This window comes from Megascapheus bottae, chromosome 3 (genome assembly GCF_031878675.1).
Source record: "Megascapheus bottae isolate mThoBot1 chromosome 3, mThoBot2.hap1, whole genome shotgun sequence".
In the NCBI taxonomy this organism is placed as follows: Eukaryota; Metazoa; Chordata; class Mammalia; order Rodentia; family Geomyidae; genus Megascapheus; species Megascapheus bottae.
Window position 1 is genome coordinate 12,785,344 of NC_143511.1, and position 20,332 is coordinate 12,805,675.

At 45.1% G+C, this 20,332-nt stretch overlaps 1 pseudogene across 1 annotated transcript; it reads left to right on the top strand.

Annotated features, from left to right (window-relative positions):
* Positions 1-341: 341 nt before the first annotated feature.
* On the top strand, positions 342-18,006 carry LOC150064952 (uncharacterized protein C7orf57 homolog; annotated as a pseudogene). Its single transcript, XR_016534825.1, has 9 exons — positions 342-555; positions 5,395-5,580; positions 7,724-7,832; positions 8,851-9,005; positions 12,285-12,328; positions 12,499-12,596; positions 13,372-13,574; positions 15,211-15,225; positions 16,971-18,006. The product of XR_016534825.1 is annotated as an uncharacterized protein C7orf57 homolog (transcript).
* Positions 18,007-20,332: the final 2,326 nt, after the last annotated feature.

Here is a 20,332-nt window from a genome sequence, read left to right on the forward strand (position 1 = left end):
TACCCGGCGTGCATGTGACCCAGCCAGCAGTGTGTCCGGCTGAGCGTGCGTCCCGCGCCCCTGCCCGCTGCGCCCCTGCCTGCTGTGCCCCTGCCCTCTGTGTCTGTCCGCTGTCCGCTGCTCCCCAGCCTGCTGTGCCCACTGCGCCCTTGCTTCCTGTGCACGCTGCGCCCCTGCCCGCTGTGCCCCTGCCCGCTGTGCCCCCTGCCCTCTGTGTCTGTCCGCTGTCCACTGCCCGCTGCGCCCTGGCCTGATGTCCCCGTGCCCGCTGCGCCCCCTCCCCGCCGCGCCCGCTGCGCCCCCGGCCTGATGTGCCCCTGCTGTGCCTCCAGAATGTGCCGTGCGTGGATGTGCCCGCGCTCGAGGGCGGGAGGCGCGTGCAGGTGTGTCAGGTGCAGGCGGGAAGACCGGGAGGGGGCGCGGACTTCGCCTCTGTGGCTGCAGCTACCAGCTAACCCTAGCACCCTGGGCTCCTCTGAAAGTGCTCACAGCGCCCGGCCATGAGGAATACCAGCAAGGAAGTACAGAGCACCGCTCACCGCTACGCTCCCTGCGGTGACTGCGGATTGCCTGAGGATTGCGGGGTTGTTGGGGCGTGACACCCTGGGAACGATCCCGGCCGCCCCCCTCTCTTTTTGGTGCGGTGTTGTGGATAGGAACCTTCCGGAAATGTTTGGTCATGAATTAACCCAGTGTATTCTGAATATTGAATAAGGAACTTTCTCAGTCGCACAGCCCCGCTGGCTCCCTAGCTTTTGCTTCTAAGTTAGGACTCCACCAAATGTTTCTTGCTTGAAACAGCAGGGTATGAGAAAAGCTAATTCAGCGGAAGTTCATGACTTCTTATGTACCCAATGTGTAGGTGAGAAGAAGAGAAAGGAAAGAGTCTCCATATGCCGTTTTTTTATTGGTTGCTTTTGTTTTTATTCTGTGTGGTGAGAAGGGTTGCAGATGGAGAGTAGGGAAGAGGGCTAAGCTGAGAGGGATCAGTTGGAGCCAATCACATCCGCCCAGTGTGTTCAGAAATAAAATGAAGTGTGGCCCGTCCATACTTAACTGCACAGTCAGCCTCTGTCAGGGTGGTGCCATGGCTGTGCTGGAAATCCAGTTGTGGGTAGTGCATTGTTCATCAGGTCTGGCTTGTTCCACATCTCCTGCTCTAACCTTTGGGCCTTCCTGTGATTCTCATTCTCTCTCCCCCCCCACCCCCCTTTCTCTCTCTGTCTTTCTCATAGGGCTTGAAGTCAAAGCCTTTTCTTGTTTTGCCTAGGTTGACTTCAAACTGGGATGTCCAGAATTCAGTTGCTAGGATTATAGGTGTGAGCCACCTGATGTCATAGGTCGAGGCCTCATCTACAGGAATGCCATTGATGGATTCTAACAAGTGCCAGGCACTGTGCCCAGTACTTTATACACACTCCCACATCTAACCTCATTAGGAGCTGTCAGGAATCATCACCCCATTTTTACTTTTGCCAGTCCTGGGACTTGAACTCAGGGACTGGGCACTGTCCTTGAGCTTTCTCAAGGCTAGCACTCTACCACTTGAGCCACAATACCACTTCTGGTTAAGGAATCGAACCCAGGGCTGCTTGCATGCTAGGCAAGCACTCTACCACTAGGCCACACTCTCAGCCCCATCACCCCACTTTTTCACTAGGAAACTGAAGCATTTGGTTTGGAGCATTCTACACCAAGCAAGTAGCTTATTAGTTGAGGCTTCACAGACTAGAAACAGCAGCCTGGTCCCCTTTGAGCACCTGACGAGCTAGGTGATCTCAAGTTTGACTTTCATTCTCAACAGTCTGTATTTCTTCCTTGATAAGATCAGGGAAGCCAGGCACTGGCGGCTCACATCTGTAATTCTAACTACTCAGGAGGCTGGGATCTGAGGATCACAGGCAGGTGTCTGACTCTTAACTCCAATTAGCCAGCACAAAGAGGAAGTAGAGGTGTGTATGAACTGGTAAAGTGCCAACCCTAAGCAAAAGAACTAAAGATAGCACCTAGACTGCAAATTCAGGCTCCAGTACACACACACACACACACACACACACACACACACACACACACACACACACACACATAAAGGAAAATGAAACTACTACTACAGCCTATGAGCATGCAGGGAAAAATCATAGAAAGAAAAACAGTCATATAGTAAATGATCTAATGTTAAACAAATTTTGAGATAAAAGCTAAAAGATCCTTTTAACCATCTCTCTGTTTCTTTGACTCTTTGTCTCTCTGTCTATGTCTCTTTCTGTTTCTGTCTTTCTGTCTGTTAGGTGGTGAGAGCTGGTTCATTCAAACCAGAACCCTCACTTTCTGAGCTCTTCTACTGCATACATTTAGCAATAGATTAGAATTCAGTGCCTGTCCAAATCTTCCAGTAATGAGCGGGTAGAAGCACACTGTTCTCTGTGGATTAATTAGTAAGCAAAACAGAGAGAGGAAAAATAAAGTACAAACTGAATGCCCTTCTAAAGGAAGAAATAGTTGAGCTGCTAAACCCTGATTCCTAATCCTTAAATTGATTCTCTGTGATCTTTTGTGCCATTGTCTAAACTTTCTTCTTCTTTTTTCTTCCTTCTTTTTTTTAAGGGAAGGCGATGATTTAGCTGGTTAATATTCTTCAGTCATTTAAATATTTTCTGGGTTAAAACTTCATGCAGTTGAAGTTCCAAGTACAAATTGGATGTCTAAAACTTTCACAGAATGACTTGTTTTGTGCTATGGTGACAGTGCATTTAATACGCTGCTTCCAAAGAACTCTGGTCAGCCAGCACATGCATACATGTGCACACACACACACACACACACACACACACACACACAGAATTTATTTTAAGGACTTGGTTTACATGGCTAGGGGATAACAAATATGAAGTCTGGTGAGCTAGAGGCCAGAGGAGGAGATCAGGTTTCATTTCAAATCTGAAGTCCATCTGGAGGGAGAATTCACTCTTTCCTGGAGGACTGCATTCTTTATTCATTAGACCTTCAACTGATTACATGAGGCTCATGCCTATTTTGAGGCCATCTGAGTTAAGTGCAAATCTCATCTCAAAATCATCTTCACAAAAGCATCTAGAATAATGTCTATTATGTAGGTACTGTGGTCCAGCCGAATAACACACACACACACACACACACACACACACACACACATACACACAAACGTATAATCTCTTCTACCACAAACCGGGCATTGCATCAGACTGTAAATGTTATGAATCTGTGTTTGTACATGCTAATAGGTGCTATTAACTATGCCCAATAATTATGTTATGAAGCTGTACCTTTTGCATTTTGTTTTCCGTAGATTTTAAGTCGTAAAACAGTGTGTGTGTGGTTCTTATTTTGAGTATCTTCCTAATTTCAGATGGAAAGAATTACCTGAAACACTCATAGCCTAAGTGCCCACCTCTCTTCTCCCTATGGGGTCATAAATAAGTACTAATAACTCTAGGCCTCTGGATTTTTTCCAACACATCTAGCTCTTTTTTTTTTTCCAGCTGTGGGGTTTGAACTGAGGGCCTGGGCACTGTTCCTGTGCTTTCTTTTTTTTTTTTTTTTTTGCCAGTCCTGGGTTTAAGCTCAGGGCCTGTGCACTGTCTTTGGACTTTCTCAAGGCTAGAGCTCTATCTACCTTTGAGCCTCAGCACCATTTTCGGCTTTTTTTCTATGTATGTGGTACTGAGGAATCGAACCCAGGTCTTTGTGCATGCTAGGCAAGCACGTTACCACTAGGCCAAACTCCCGGCCCCTCCTGTGCTCTTTTGCTCAAGGTTAGTGCCCTATGGCTTCAGCCACAGTAGCGCCTCCAGTTTCCTGGTGGCTGCCTGGAGATGAGTCTCATAGGGACTTTGAACTACAATCCTCAGATCTCAACCTCCTGAGCAGCTAGGGTTACAGGCATAAGCCACCAGTGCCCGGCTCTCCCTAGCTCTTGATATAAGCTCCCTAGCCTGTGACTAAATACCTACAGGGAATCTTGTTGCTGGTCCCCAGGTGGGCTGCAACATCTATCCTAAGCACCTTTTGGGGAGCTGCCTCACCTCATCAGTCTCATGCTCAGCTTCTTCTCTCAGCATGGGGCCCATACTTGCCTCCATTTCCTGTCTTTTGTGTCTCCTCTGAGCTATTGCACCCAGTTTCTTCTAGATGAGAGAAATCCTTCCATTCACAATTATCATGCTTCAACTCAATCTTTTCCATAAAACAGTCCTTTGGAATCTTTAAAATGTTATTCCTAACCTGTGGGGAGTTCGGGCAAGTAAATGCCTCACCCTCTCTCCTTGCTCTCTTCAGTAAACACTGAGGCCCTGGCACCTTTCACCTCTCACTGTGGCCTCTACAGTATAGTAAAGCCACTGATGGGAGCTGGTGTGGGAGCTGGCCAGCATGGGAGGTGGGCTGGCTGGTGCCTTCCCAGTACAGGTGGGGAGTTGTGGCTCTCTCCCTGACCTGCTTCCTGCTGCTCTCATAAAACGGGTCCATCTGTTACAGCAGGTTGTGGTTTCTGTACCATAATTTATATCTCAGGGGTTTCCTCCTCCTCTTCCTCCTTTTCTTGTTCTTTTTTGTACCAGTAATGAGGCTTGCGTTCAGGGTCATCCCGCTTTTTGCTCAAGGCTAACTCTCTACCACTTGAGCCACAGAGCCATCTCCTGCTTATTTGGTAGTTAATTGGAGATGAGAGTCTCACAAGCCTCCCTGCCTGGGCTGGCCTTGAACTATGATCCTCAGATCTCAGCCTCGTGAGTTGCTAGAATTACAAGTGTGAGCCACCAGTACCTGGCTTACCTCAGTGTTTCAATGTTGTAAGTTTGTCAAATCACAGCCCATGGCTGGGTATCGGTGGCTTTCATCCGTAATCATACCTATTCAAGAGACTGACATCTAAGGACCAGTTTGAAGCCAGCCTGGGCAGGAAAGTATCCAGTTAACCAGAAAAGCCAGAAGTACAGCTGTGGCTCAGATAGTAGAACACCACCCTCCTTGAGTGAAAAAGCTAAGGGATAGCACCCTGGCTCTGAGTTCCAGCCCCAATAGCAGCACACACAAAAATTGCAGCTCACACAAAAATTGCAGGTCACATTTATCCATCTGTTCCATTGGTTTATCTGTCATGTTTTAAATAACGTGGGATTTTTCCTATTTCCCAGAATGACAAGAAAAACAGTTAAGAATTTTATTTTAAGATAGAAAGACATAGGGCTTGGAGAGTTCCCTGAAGCTCACACTGGTGGATGAGGCTGGTTTCCGTTTTGTGCTGTGTGGCTTGCCTGGTGACGTCCACAGCAGATAGACTGGGAAGCACCTAGGTTCTCCCCATGTGGCCAATCCTGCAGCCCAGCATGGCAGTGAACTGGCCTTGCTTCTATCTAGAATGGTATTACCATCTCCCCGTGAAGCGCTCTGAGAAGGCTGTGGATGCCCCTCCAGCATCTCAGATTCCAGGGCTCAGCAAATTGGACGACTCACACAATGAGTACTTGCCTGGGATGTGAAGGTACTTGATAAAAGAAACCGACTCAGAATATGTGAAGCTTGCAAAGCAAGGCGGCAGACCTGGTAAGCCCCACGTGCTCCATCATCTCATCTGTATAAAAATATTGCTCTAGCAGTTGGGGGCGTGGCTCAGGTGGTAGAGCACCTGCCTCAAAAGTGCCCAGCTCCTAAATTCAAACCCCAATCCTTCCAAGAATCTTTGATAAAACATTCTTAACATTTGCCTAAGGCCATTGGGAATTGAGGCTCATAAGTATAGGGGGATGTGTGTGATCACTGATGAGAATCAATTTTATACAAGATCTATTTTTTCACAAAGCATTTGACAATCTTAAAAGTGGGAACATACTGAGTTCAATAGATATCATCATTCAGAGAGGTAAGGGACAGCACCCCTGAAATCTCATAGCCTGCCTTTGGGGTAGATGACATCCAGACAATTATCCCTCCTCGGGTTGCCATTACCTGTGTTGGCAATGCCACAGGGGAGACAAGCTGGCCATCATTTTCCCTTTTTGCCAGTCGGGCTTTCTCAAAGCTAGAGCTCTATCACAGCACCACTTCTGGCTTTTTTTTTTAAATGTATGTGGGTACTAAGGAATCGAACCTGGGTCTTTGTGTGTGCTAGGCAAGCACTTTACCACTAGGCCAAACTCCCAGCCCCATGGTCATTGTTTTAACATTAAAAAAAATCTAGACCAAGCGGGGTGCTATTGGCTCATGATTGTATTCCTATCTGAAGATCATGGTTCAAAGCCAGTCCGAGCAGACAAATCTGAGACTCCTAATTCCAATTAACCATCACAAAACCAGAAGTGGAGGTATAGCTCAAAACAGTGAAGTGGCAGCCCTAAACAACAATGTGAGCCCTGAGTTCAAGCACCAGTAGTGACACAAAAATAAAATACCCATATCAATCCTCTTGAGGCCTATAATAGGTGGGACAAGGACTAGATCTCACTTTTTTTTTTTGCCAGTCTTGGGCATGGTCTCAGTGCTTGAGCTCTGTCCTTGGACTTTCTCAAGGCTAGAGCTCTACCACTTGAGCCTCAGCACCACTTCCGGCTTTTTTTTCTATGTATGTGGTACCAAGGAATCGAACCCGGGTCTTCGTGCATGCTAGGCAAGCACTTTAACCACTAGGCCAAAATCCCGGCCCCTAAATCTCACTTTCTAAGATCCACTTTCCCCTGCTATTGGTAAAAAAAAAGTGGAAAGATTGGCCAAATTTGGTAAGATCTAAACTGAAATGGGGGCATTACATCACTGTCCAAGTTTTGATTTGTGTCATCACAGTGTGATGGCATGAAGCCCAGAGGTGGAAGTGTGGCCTTCTGCAACACATGCCCAGCAGTGTGAAGTATAATAAGAGACAGTAATGAGAGACAGAGACAGGGAGGGAGAGAAGAAACCAAGCGTCATGAAATATCATCAAGAGAGAGTCTGGTTGGAAGGTGTAGAAGAACTCATATTATTCTTCTATGTTTTCTCTAAGTTTAAAGTATTTAACCATGAAAAAGGTTTTCAAGCTGTAAAATGGGAGATTAAACATCTGTGGTATTGGGGTTTTGAATCCGGGGCCTTGTATTTGTGAAGCAGGCACTCTTACCACTGAGCCATACCTCCAGCTCTACTAGCTGCCCTTTGACACCTAGGAGGGAAGGGATCGGGGTCAGAAAGCTGGGCATGTGTGTTGTGGCGCTGGCCTGAGTTTGTAGAACAGAGCCTGTGCGCTATGCCTCTCAGATTAGCTCCAAACTAAATGATTAAATCCCTCCTGGGGACTCACCATTTGGGATCCTGGAGAGAGCAGATTTTCCTGGAAGCAGGCTGGAGAAGGAGGACAGTGAGTTGTGGGGAATGGCCTGGAGGAGTGGCCAAAGGTAGGGGAGCAGTAAGAACTGGAGGAATGGAAGGATGGGCCCCCAGAAGTGATGATGTCTGGTGGAGACCCCATGCCAGCAGAAGACTATCCAGATCCATGCTAGAGAGGGAGGTAGGGAGGTTCATGAACCATGGCCCTGTCTGAGGCCCAACCAGGACCCTCAGTTGTCTACCTGTGCCTAGGCAGGGGAGTATCAGAGATGCTGGGGTAGTGCCGGGCCCAGAGGCCACCCAGGGCAATGGCACAGTTCCCCTTGATGTGGGCTAGTGATGCCACACAGGACATTTGGGTCACACACAGCTCTGTCCCTTTCTTTTCGAGATTTGCTGACACACCTGGGTCCTGGGAGCACGACAAGTTCTCCAGTGGCCTATTCCCTGCCAGACTGGTATATCCACCACAGCAAACCTGCTACTGCCCAGCAGCGAGAGTGAGTATCTGGAAGCAGCTATGCGTTGTTCTTTTGGGGGACAAAATAGCTCAAGTTGAAATTCATTAAATTAAGCGAGAGTGCTGTTCCAGAGCAGCATCATTCAAGGCTGGTGCTTTACCACTTGAGCCACAGCTCTACTTCCAGTTTTTTGGGTAGTTAATTTGGCATAAATTGAAAATTCATTTCAGGCACTTTTCTGGCTTTTTATTAATTTATTTTTTGCCTGTAAGATAAAACCACAGTAAATGTCATTTTAAGCCTCAAGTAGCTAAGAGTATATGCCTCAATGCTCAGCTTTTGTTTCTCTTTATTTCCTCCCCCCCCTCTTTTTTTTTAAAGGTCTTCGACTGGTATTTTAACTTAGTACTTGATGCTTTCACTCATTGGCCTGCACTCCACCAACTGAGCCAGGGCTTCAACCCTTTGTTTTCATTTCTGGCTGGAAAATGAATATAAGTTTTTTACATGCCCGAGGCATGTAATATTAGACTTTTCCCTTGCTTTTTTTTTTAAGGTCCAAGACCGAGACTTGAACTTGGTACCTGATGCTCTTGTTCATTGTCTAGTGCTCTACCAACAGAGCCATTCCTCTAACCTTTCTTAAAAAAATTCTTTGTGCTAAGTTCAGAAAGAAAGAAAAAGCAGCTGAGTGGATTAGAACCTGGTAGAAAGGGGGCCGGAGACTCTGGGGTTGACCCCTTCCTGTCACTGGTCCCAAAGCTCAGTTGGAAGTTCAAGTGCCCACACTATAAATGGCCATGTCATAGAAAACAAGCAGACTGAAACGATCATTGTAAATGATACATATTTAGGGGAGCATTTAGCTCATTGAAGAAGACAAAGGAGTAGATGATGTTCTGGTGATGATCTGCGAGGCTGGCACTGGAAAGGGGTGGAGCTTTTTGCTTCCCATGGCAGGGCCTACCAATGTCTTCAGGGAAGCCAAGAGAAATTGGGGAGAGGTGGAAGGGGGCCCCACGAGCGCAGGCTGTAACTGACACCACTGTTCTCACAGAGTCCCCATGGTCTCCATGCCAGATTACATAGTGTATGAAGAATTCAATCCCAATCACACCAATGGAAGCTATGAATCTAGAAGAGGCCCCTTCGATTTTGACATGAAAATGGTTTGGCAAAGAGAGGCCGAGGAACTAGAAGAGAAAAAAAAAGGTGACAGAAGCTCATCCATCTGTCATCCAGGGTTGTTTTCCTTCCGTGGCTTCCTGAATGACTGTGCAGTGTGTCTGTTGGCTGTTGCTGGTGTGTCTCCTTGATGCCCATGACATTGCCGGATATGGTCTGTATTTTAATTGTGGATCTCCTACAATGTGAGCAGGCACAGTCTGGTTGTCTGTTTCTTTTTCTGATTAGTGGTTTTATAGGGAAGAGCACAGGTTTGTTTGTTTCATTTTTTTTTGTACAGGCTATTTTATTGGATAATAATAAGTTATATAATAAGCAGAATCCAGTTGTCCAACAATCCAGAATTTTTGCTCTTTGTTGTTGTTGTCGTCAATCACAGAGCTTGAACTCAGGGCCTAGGTGCTGTCCCTGAGCTCTTTTGCTCAAGGCTAGTGCTCTACTACTTTGAGCCATAGCTCCTCTTCCATTTCTTGAGTGGTTAATTGTAGATAAGAGTTTCACAAGGACTTTTCTGCTCAGGCTGGCTTTGAACAGAGATCCTCAGATCTCAGCCTCCTGAATAGCTAGGATTACATGTGTGAGTCACTGGCTCCTGGCTATTTTTGCGCCTTTTTTTCCCAGACTTGGGACTTGAACTCAGGCCTGAGCACTTTTCCAGAGCTTTGTTGTGCTCAAGACTAGCACTCTACCACTTGAGCCAGTTTTTTTCTAAGTAGCTTATTGGAGATAAAAGTCTTACCAACTTTCCTGCCTTGTTGGCATTGAACTACAATCCTCAGATCTCAGCTTACTGAGTAGCTAGGATTACAGGCATGAACTACCAGTGCCTGGCTTGTTTTTGCATTTTAAGGTGGTTTTAACGAGTGAATGCTTACCTAGAAGAAACTGGCATAACATGTGTCATCCAGCGCTTATAGAAAGGGAATTTCATATACATTTATTATCTTTTTCTTTTTGTGCCCATACTGGGGCTTGAACTCAGGCTGTGTTCTCTCTTAGCTTTTTCATTCAAGACCTACATGCTATTACTTGAGCCACAGCTCCAGTTCTTGTTTTTTGCTGGTTAATTGAAGGTAAGAGTCTTACCAGCTTTTCTGTTGGGCCTGGCTTCAAACTGTGATCCTCAAATCTCAGTCTCCTGAGAGCTATGGTTTCAAGTGTGAGTTTCCAGTGCCAGGTTTTGTATTCTATCTTCACATGTTTTAGTTATAGTTAAATTGAGATGTCTCTGTGATAAAAGACCCATTCCAAGGGTGCATTTGTCCCTCCAAAGTGAACCCCCAAAACACTTTGATTGGTAGATGAGTGTGATTTCTTGATTAAAAGTCTTTTCATCCCCTGGCCTCCTCTTAGCAGCTCCCAGGACTTTGAGGGCTCTGTACCACTGGGTGTGGCAAGGTCTGAAATTCGTCTCGTTGCCTCACCCAGTCAGATCTGTGAAACGATGACATGTGTATTAAAAATAGTGATGATGCTTTTGAGAGTGAGAATGAAGAGTGAACACTATCCTCTACTTGAATTGTGAAGAGAGAGATATATTCGTCCCCGGCTCCCATGACTGGCATCTCTGTGTCCTGATGTGGAAAGGAACCTCTCTGTTGACACTTGGGGGCTGGGGTGAGTGCCGAGGTCAGCATCTCTTGGCTGGAACAAGCCATTTGCTTATCAAGCTGTCCTCCATGGCAAGTGGTGACTTGGGCTTTGGGTCACTTGTGTAAGTACTGTAAATGGACTAAAGCCCAGGCCTGTTTCTTAGCGTAAAGGGTAAGCTATAAATAATTGGGGGCAGAGGGGAGATGCTAACTACCATTACAGCACAAAGCTAGAGAGATGTAAAAGTGTTAAATGCTGTATCACCCCAAATCAAATGAATGACCCACTTGGTAGCCAGCCTGTCTACTTCCACCCTGTCTAGGAGACAGGATGACAGTCTTGGGGACATCAACATTGTCTAGCAGAAGGAACACAGTGTTGGGCTGTGTCTGCAAGGCATCTTGGCCTAGATAGTGAGAACCTGAACATGAGAATCAAATCACCCAGCTAACCGGCTGCTGCCTCTGAGGGAGGAACGGGAGCCAGCACTTCCCTGTCACACCCAGGCTGTCTTTGGGGTGTGGTACACACTGGCCTGTTCTTAGGGAAGACTCCTCACCCAGCATTCCTGGGTTTCTTGCTCACTTGCAGGGTGAGTTGGGAGGGATCTTTTATTTTACTAAAAACATTATTTCTCGTGACAGTAATAGGGCATGAACTCAGGACCTAGGCACTATCCCTTAAGCTTACTTTGCTTGACTGGCATTCCACCACTTAAGCCACACTAGTTAACTGGAGATGAAAGTCTCACAGAATGGTTTTGTCTTGGCTGGCTTTGAACTTTGATTCTCAGATTTCAGTCTCCTGAGTAGCTAGGATTACAGGTGTGAACCATGGATGCCAGGCTCCTACTACTTATTTCTGTTTTTCTTTTATTGCTGTTATGAAAGCGATAGTCTTTTTCTTTGTAAATAAGATATAATTTAAATAAAATGCAATTTTTTTCTTATATCATAATATATTTAAAGCTCACCTGCTCTACAGGTGGTACAAGGCATACATTACAAAGCTACCACAGCCACTGAGGTACAGAGACATTCCATTTATTTTTTCCCTCAGCTCCTTTGGTGTTAACTCCTCCTAACTCACAGCTCCTGCAAGTACCTGTCTGCTTTTCTTCCTTTTTTTTTGCCAGTTGTGGGGCTTGAACTCAGGGTCTGAATACTGTCCTTGGACTTTTTTTTTCTATTTGAGCTACAGTACAACTTCCAGCTTTTTTCTATGTATATGGTACCAAGGAATTGAACCCAGGTCTTTGTGCATACTAGGCAAGCACTCTACCACTAAGCCAAACTCCCTGTAGTCTTTCCAGAGTGTCAAATTATGGTATCCCCGAGTTATGGTCCTTTCTTCCCTGGTGCATTTTAGACATAGCCAGCTGCTGGGGAGTCAGAACTCCATTCGTTTGTATTGGTGGATTGTATTTCATTGTGGATCAAGGTGTAGCCTGCTTCTCCATTCATCTGATGTTCATAATTGTCTATATGGAGAGAGTGACTTCGTGTGTGTGTGTGTGTGTGTGTGTGTGTGTGTGTGTGTGTGTGTGTTTTACGGGGGCTTGAACTCAGGACATTATGCTCTTACCAGATTTTGTGCGTAAGGATGGCACTCCATTGTTGAGGCACAGCTCCACTTCTGGCTTTTCACGGTTAACTGGAGATAGGATTGCCTCTGATTTGTTGGCCCAGGCTGGTTTTCCCCTTTGATCCTCAGATCTCAGCCTCCTTAAGGGCTGGGATCTCAGCTGTAAGCTGCGGGTGCCTGGTTTGCCAGGGGCCCATGTTTAGAAGTTCTCTTTACAAAGCTTTTCTACTGAATGGGAGGATTGTTGACCTACACGTGTTGTGGCTGTTTGTTTCCCAGCAGAGGTCCTACATTTGTTGTGTAGTCTTCTCACTCCGCATTTGTGTTGTATTTTGCCACACAGGTGAAGCTGCCCGCCATCCACTCAAAATACCCCAGCAAAGCGGGGACGCCAACGGGCTCCAAAGACTCCGTGGGAAGCAGACTGTCCTTCCCTCCCATGTATGTTCCAGAGTGGCCTGAGCTGGCCAGGAGGCGAGCTGCTGCTCCCCTTCTTCCTTGAGTGACAGTCCCCACCCACAGCCCGCCCTCCCAGCCACCAGGCCTACCTGGCCCCCTTGCTCCAGGAGGAGGCCTCATCCTGTCCTTTTCCCCCAACACACACATCTCCCCCCTACCCCCCACCTCCCCGCTGAAGAGAACCCTAAGGACTCCTTTATCTCCTTATGCACAGAATACTGGTTTAGTGCAAGAATAAATATCATGAATTGCCTAATTCTTCAGATAGCTTCTCATCTAATGGGCAATAAACAATGATTACATTGTCATGAATGCCTTGAGAACACTGAGCTAGACTGAATGAGAGGGAGAAAACCAATAAAGAAAAATGATTGGCAGGTAGATGATGGATGGATAGATGGAAAGATAAATCCAGGGAGGGAGAACAGTATAGCTGTCTTGTATTTAAGACAGCTGTGCATCCAACTTATTACTTTGTTCCCTGAATACTGTTCTGTTTCTGATCTGTGTGTGTGTGTGTGTGTGTGTGTGTGTGTGTGTGTGCATGTGCGCACGCACACGTGCACATCACATCTCCATCTCTGGCTTTTTACTGCCTATTGGAGATGAGTCTAGAAGGTTTTTCTGCCTCTACTGGCTTTGAGTCTCAGTCCTCAGCTCTCAGCCTCCTGATTAGCCAGGATTATAAGTGTAAGCCATTCGTACCCAGCTATCAAGGTTTGTGTTAATATTTAATATTCACTTTTATCTTTTTGAGGCCTGGTCAATAAACCAATTCACCAACAAACTTCTCCAAGCTTATCAGCAATGGCTATAGGGATGAGTGGTTGCAGCAACAGAGAACAGACACGGACATGAAGACCTCAAAGACCTCCAGGGAATCCACATCCTCCCAGTCCACACAGGACTCGGAAGAGCCCAAGGACCCAGAGGCTCCTGAAGGCTCTGAGAAAGCTCACGGTGAGGAGCACTCTGAATTGAGCCTCCCTTAACACAAGATTTTGCCTTTTCCTCTTTATCAGAAAGCAAAAGTCATGATTTTTGAGGCTTCTCATTTTTGCTTGTCCAAAGTCTTGATACTTCATTTAGTACAAAGAATGTATCCAGCAATATCAGTTTTAGTCTTCTGCACAGAGTTCTTACCCTGCTGGACTTCCACAGACTTCCACAGAAGCAGTTGGGCCTATCTCCTCATACAGACTGCATTCAAACTTAAAATTGCTCCAGTATAAACATTTCTGAAGTTTGAATATGTTCCATTATAACTTTCTTTATATTAGATATTCAAGATAATACATTGGTATGTATTTATTTATGCAATCCCTGGGGCTTGAACTGAAGGCCTGGGTGCTGTTCTTGAGCTGCTTTTGTTCAACACCAGCACTGGGCCACTTGAGCCACAGTTCCACTTCTGGCTCTTCTCAATGCTAACTTACAGATAAGTCTCATGGACTTTTCTGCCCAAGCTGTCTTCAAACAGCAATCCCCAGGTCTCAGCCTCCTGAGTAGCTGGGGTTACAGGGATGAGACACGAGGGCCAGTCACAGTATACATTTTTTTGGGTGCAGGGTAGAGAGTTACTAGAGTTTGAACTCAGGGCCTTGCACTCACAGGCAGATGCTTTACTACTTAAGTCACAACCTAGTCCTTTGTGCTTTAGCTAGTGTCTTTCTGATAGTGTCTTGAATTTTTGTATAGGGCTCTGCTGACCCCTCGTTCCTTCTGCCTATGCTTCCCTCTATTGGGATTACAGCCACCAGGCCTGGCTTGTTGGCCTCAAACCACCATCCTCTGGATCTCTGACTCCTGGGTAGCTGGGAGTATAGGCACATGCATATGTTTCATGTATGCATATATTTAGTGTTTAGTTTTTATAGTTGTATTAATTTCTGGGCAACTTATTTTACTCATGGGGCTTCATTTCTTTGATGAGAATTTTTTTGTTTGCTTGTTTGTTTCCTTTCTTGTGAGTAGATCTCTACTCCAGCTGCTTGCTGTTTTGGTGAATAAAATCTGCCATTATAACCCTGTCCTTTTAGCCAGCCACAGTGGTAGATACCTGTCATCCCAGCCCTCAAGAAGGTGAGGTAGGAGAATCAAAAGTTCAAAGCAGCTTTGGACTATATAGTGAGACCCTATCTCAAACAACATCAACAACAACAAACCCACCAAGGACATTGGTGACCCATGTCGCCGACCCCTGGCTCCTCAGGAGGCTGAGATATGAGTATGGCAGGTTGAAGCTAACAAGAATAGGGCAGGAAAGTTGGTAAGACTCTTATCTCCAGTGAAACACACACACACACACACACACACACACACACACACAGAAGTGGAGCTGTGGCTCAAGTGGTAGAGAGCCTTTTGGGTGAAAAAAGTCAAGGGATAGCTCCCAGCCCCTGAATGCAAGCTGCAGCACAGGCACAACAACATTAGGAAAATGGCCTTTTGAATTTTAGGTTCAAAGTGCTTTATGACTTCTTTTGTTTTGAGTGTTGTGGATTTAGTTCTTATTATGTTAAGTAATTTCACATTCTTTGAATTTTTAGTCTATTTCATGAAACTGAAAAACCAATGTCCTTATTCTTTATTTCAGAATCTGCTCTTCCAAGTGAGTGTTTGTAGAGAAAATGAGCTGCTTGGGAGTTTAAAGTCTAAATGACACAAAGAGACTCGGTGGACCTGTTCCTTCCGTCTGGAGACTCACCCCAGCCCTGCCACGCACACTGGGGAAATGTGCAGCGTCCAGTCACTCTCTGTACTCACCCTGCTGGACCACTCATCCTCCATTAGATCTTTTTTTTTTTTTTTGCCAGTCCTGGGCTTGAGCTCAGGGCCTGAGCACTGTCCTTGGACTTTCTCAAGGCTAGAGCTCTACCACTTGAGCCTCAGCACCACTTCTGGCTTTTTTCTATGTATGTGGTACCGAGGAATCGAACCTGGGTCTTCATGCATGCTAGGCAAGCACTTTAACCACTAGGCCAAACTCCTGGCCATCCTCCATTAGATCTTTCTGACCTCTACCCCCAACCCTGTTCTTCTCTCTGCTGCTTATTTGGCCTTTTCTGATCTCACTTAGGAGAAGGTCCTGCAGGATTTGTCCTTCTCAGCCTGGTTGATTTCACTTTACCTAATGCCTTTCTGGTTCATCCATGTTGCCCAAAAGTGCCTTCTTTCATTGCTGAGTAGTATTCCACTGTAGGAACATTCACTCCATTGTCTCTGTTCATCTGTCGATTGACACTTGAGTGGATTCCATGGTTTGTCTACTATGCATGGCACTGCATAGTGCATTTCTCTCTACAGCTACGGACATCCAGGTCCTTTGGGAGATACTTAGTTGAGGAGTATCTGGATCATGTTGGTGATGTATTTTTACTTTGGGTGGGGTTTTGTTTAGGTAGTACTGTTGCTTGAATCTGGGGCCTTGCCCTTGTTTGACAGGAACTCTAGCACTTGAGCCATGCCACCAGTCCTTTTTTGTGATTTAGGTATTTTTTCCCAAAAGGGTCTTGTGCTTGTTCCTTGGCCACTATGCACTGCCATCTTCTTGTTTAGCTGGAACAACAAGCTCTTACCATGGTACTCAGCTTTTTATTGGTTGAAATGGGGGTTGCACTAATTTTTTCCATTGGGACTGGCCTCCAACTATGATCTTCCAAGCTCTGCCTCTCAATTAACTAGGATTAAAGGACTGAGCCATCAAGCCTAGCTTAATTGGTTGTTTGTTTTGTGCTAGTACTGAGGCTTGAGCTCAGGGTCTTACTGTCACTGTTTTTATCACTCACAGCTAGCCCTTTGCTGCTTGAGCCATGCCCCCTATACTTCTAGCATTTTACTGGTTAATTACAGATAAGATTCTCTCAGATTTGGCTGCCTGGGCTATCTCCAACCCGGATCCTCAGAGCTTAGCCTCCTGACTAGCTAGGACTGTAGGTGTGAGCAGCTGGTGCTCAGCTGGATTCAGTTTGTGCTTCTCTGGGGGTCCACATTAGTGAAGGGGAGGCGTTGTGGGGGAAGACAGTGAGATGCTGGTCACTCAGGCTGAGTGGGCTGGTGGGGGTGCTTCACTGCTTAGTTCGCTTGGGTCTCTGTGTCAGCTGAGACCTTTTCAGCCTGGGCCAGTGAAGCACAGAAACTCCCCAAGAGAGCGCTCTGTCCTTGCCTCCCAAAGTCAAAGGTGAGTCACAGGCTTTCCCATTCGATGGGACTCCCATTCTGTGCAGACTTCAGTTTTAATCCTCAGGCATAATGTCAGAAATACATTCACTCTTATATTTAAAATGAGTAAGTTAAAACTTTCTGTTCAAAATTGTCATGCTTACCTATCTGTTCTGTGTGTACTTAACATTGCAGGCCCAGCAGCATCTCCATCTGACTGGACTCCCGCGGAGCTCAAATAAGCCCAGATGTCCCATCAGAATCGCCCTTTTAGTAGTAGCTCACGGTGGTGTGACTAGGTCGCAGCTGTATCTATAAGGCACCGGTTATATTTTATTAGTATAGACTCTTACAGAACCGCATATCTCACAGTGTAGTTACTATCACTGAGGCACAGGTAGGGAAAACACTGTTTTTTATTTTTCCCTCCCATCTCTCTGGGGTACAACACGGGGTCAGTAGGTGGTCCCACCATGGTCTCTGGGACCTGGCAACCTCTGGGGACAGTCACTTCCCTGGCCATTCTTGGATGAGCGCCTCTTGGGTTCACCACCATATGGGGGCCTTGTCGGAGGTTCTGAACGGGAAGAAACTCACAGAACAAGCCTCAGCATTTTTTTTTCCTGTTCTTTGGCCCTATGGTCTTTGTAGAAAGATTTTTCAGTTTTAAACCAATTAAAACATGATGATATAGTTTGTATTACAAATATTATGTCTTGGAATTTTCAGCGCTTACTAGAAAATGTAACACTTACTGGTTTAAATTTTTTGCCAATTCTGTGAGCATAACAGAAGTCTAGACTAGGAAAGATTTGTTATTTTATATCCTTTCAGTGAAGATATACTTCATAGACTTGAACAAAGCTTAGAAATGATCAGCTGAATGCTCTAGTTTTAGAAAGGCTATTGTTTATGTATTAGACATTTGCATTAAAATATATTTAAACATTTTATACCTTTAATTCATTAATAAGTTTTTGGACAGATAATTTTTTTTTTAGGGAGCCAGAGAAGGTCACAGACATTTGTACCTTCTTTCTTGGAATGAACTTATCATGCACTTGCTCAGCTAACACTTAAGTTTCATATTAGAACTCCAACTGAGCTAGTTAATGGAATGTTTACATGTCCATTGTATGATCACATGAGACTACCGTGGAGGAATATGTATGCAACATGTAAAGAATGGGAATGGCTGTACATGTGAAATAAAAAATGATATACCACACAATATATTTCCTCTCATTTCTCTATTCTCTCCTTTGTCCTCCTTGGTTGAAATGTTACCTCATTCCCAAATACTCCTTCCTTGTTAAATTTTATAGGAAGAGATATCATTAATGTTCAGTTCTTTATTTTTTAAAGGTTATTATAGCAATAGAAATCTATAATTTGTGGAGAGGACAAAATTTAAAGTTAGAACTAGTGATCGAATCTTCACTGGTAGCTACTAGCTCACACCTGTAATCCTAGTTATTCAGGAAGTTGAGGTTATGAAGATGGCAGTTCCAAGGCAGTCCAGGCAGAAAAGTCTATGTAACTCTTACCTACAGTTAACCAGAAAAAAGCAGAAGTGAAGGTGGAGCTGAAGTGATAGAGATCTAGCCATGAAGGAAAAAGCTAAGCAAGAATGTGAATCCAAGCACCACTATTGGCACCAATAAATAAATACAAACAAAAATAATCTTGGCCTCAACTAAAGTAGCCATAGGTGTTTTTCTTTTCTTTAAATCTTTTGTGTAGATCCTGAGGTTTGAACTGAGAGTATAGTTGCTGTTCTTTAGATTTTCCACTCAAGGCTGGTATTTTATTCCTTAAGCCACACTTCCACTTCTGGCTTTTTGCTGGTTAATTGGAGAGTCTCTTAGATTTGTCTATCTGGGCTACCTTTGAACTGTGATCCTTATTTCTCAGCCTCCTGAGTAAAATTAGGCCATTAGAGTAGATTTAGAACCACTAGCACCCAGCTAACATTCTCAATGGTAAAGATCGAATGCTGTGTTTTCCTATCATTAAGAGCAAGGGAAGGATTACCAATTACAACCATTCTCACCACTCTTAGTCAGCACAGTACTTGAAGGCCTAGTCACTGCAACATGTCAAGAAAACAACTGTACAAATGGGAAAGACAGAACTGTTTGTTTGCAAATGACATTATTGTCTTGGTACAAAATCTGTAAGAATCTACAAGAGGAACCAAATCCAAACCTTTGGAATCAGTTCATCAAGACTGTAGAGTAGAAGCTTTGCATTACTCAGCTTTCCAAACCTTAAAAAATGCCTGAGATGATCAACTTATAAGAGCCAAAGTTTTAGGCTTGGCTAATGGTAGAGCTTCTCCCTAACAAGCTTGAGAGGTGAGTTCAGTACTGCAGAGAGAGAGAGAGAGAGAGAGAGAGAGAGAGAGAGAGAGAGAGAGAGAGAGAGAGAGAGACACAGACAGACAGACACAGACAGACAGAGACAGAGACAGAGAGAGACAGAGAGACAGAGACAGACAGCGAGAGCAAGCATGTGTTTTGGCCTATTGCTTCTGGGCATGTGACAGAAGTGTGTGGTGGAGCATGTGCAAGAAGCAGAGCAAGAACAGAGAGGGGCTGATGTCCCACTACTACTCTTACCAGGACATCTCCAATGACTATGTTTTTCTATGGTACTGGGGCTTGAACTCTAGCCCTTGCCTGGCTTTTCATGCTCACAATTAGTGCTCACAATTTAGTTGAGCCAAAGCTGCACTTCTGCATTTGAGCTGAATAATTGAAGCTATGAGTCTCCTGGATTTTTCTGCCTGGGATTTAAACTATGATCAAATCTCAACCTCCTGTGTAGCCAGAATGCAGGTATGAGCCAGAACTGGTCTTGTATGCCAGGTGCTGGTGGCTATAGGATTACCCCTATAAACCTAGCTAATCAGAAGGCCGAGATCTATGGTTGGTTGTTCAAAGCCAGCCTGGGCAATAAAGACTGTGAGATACTCATCTCCAATAAACTACTCAGAAAAAGCCTGTTAGTGATTTTGTGGCTCAAGTGGTAGAGCACCAGCATGGAGCCAAAGAAGCTTGGGGACAGCACTCAGACCCTGAGTTCAAGCCCTGGGACCAGGACCAAAAACAAATAAAACCTAACCAAAAAACCCCCCAAAACCTTGATGTGCTTTACTTCTTATAACTTCATGTTGTACAATTTTGACATGGCACTATGAACTAGTTTCAAGGATGAGCAGTGGCTATTCTTAGGAGCAGGGAAGATAACTCTTGGAGATGACCTTCAAGTTGTACCTAATGAGGAAGGAAAAGGCATTTGCATAGTCAGCAAAACTTCAGTAAGAGTGCTTTGTGGATACTTGGTGTGTGCGGAGAAGAAGACCAGGAGGCAGAGAGTGCTGAGAGGACCTGGTATGACTTTCTCATTGACCATCAATGCCCTCATCAAATACTTTTTCCTTAGCTGGCTTTCAGCACTTATCCCTGAATGGTAGTTTATCTCACCATACCTTCCAGGAATATCTATGACAATACAGATGTAAGATTGAATTAATCTATATTAGGACTGAGTGA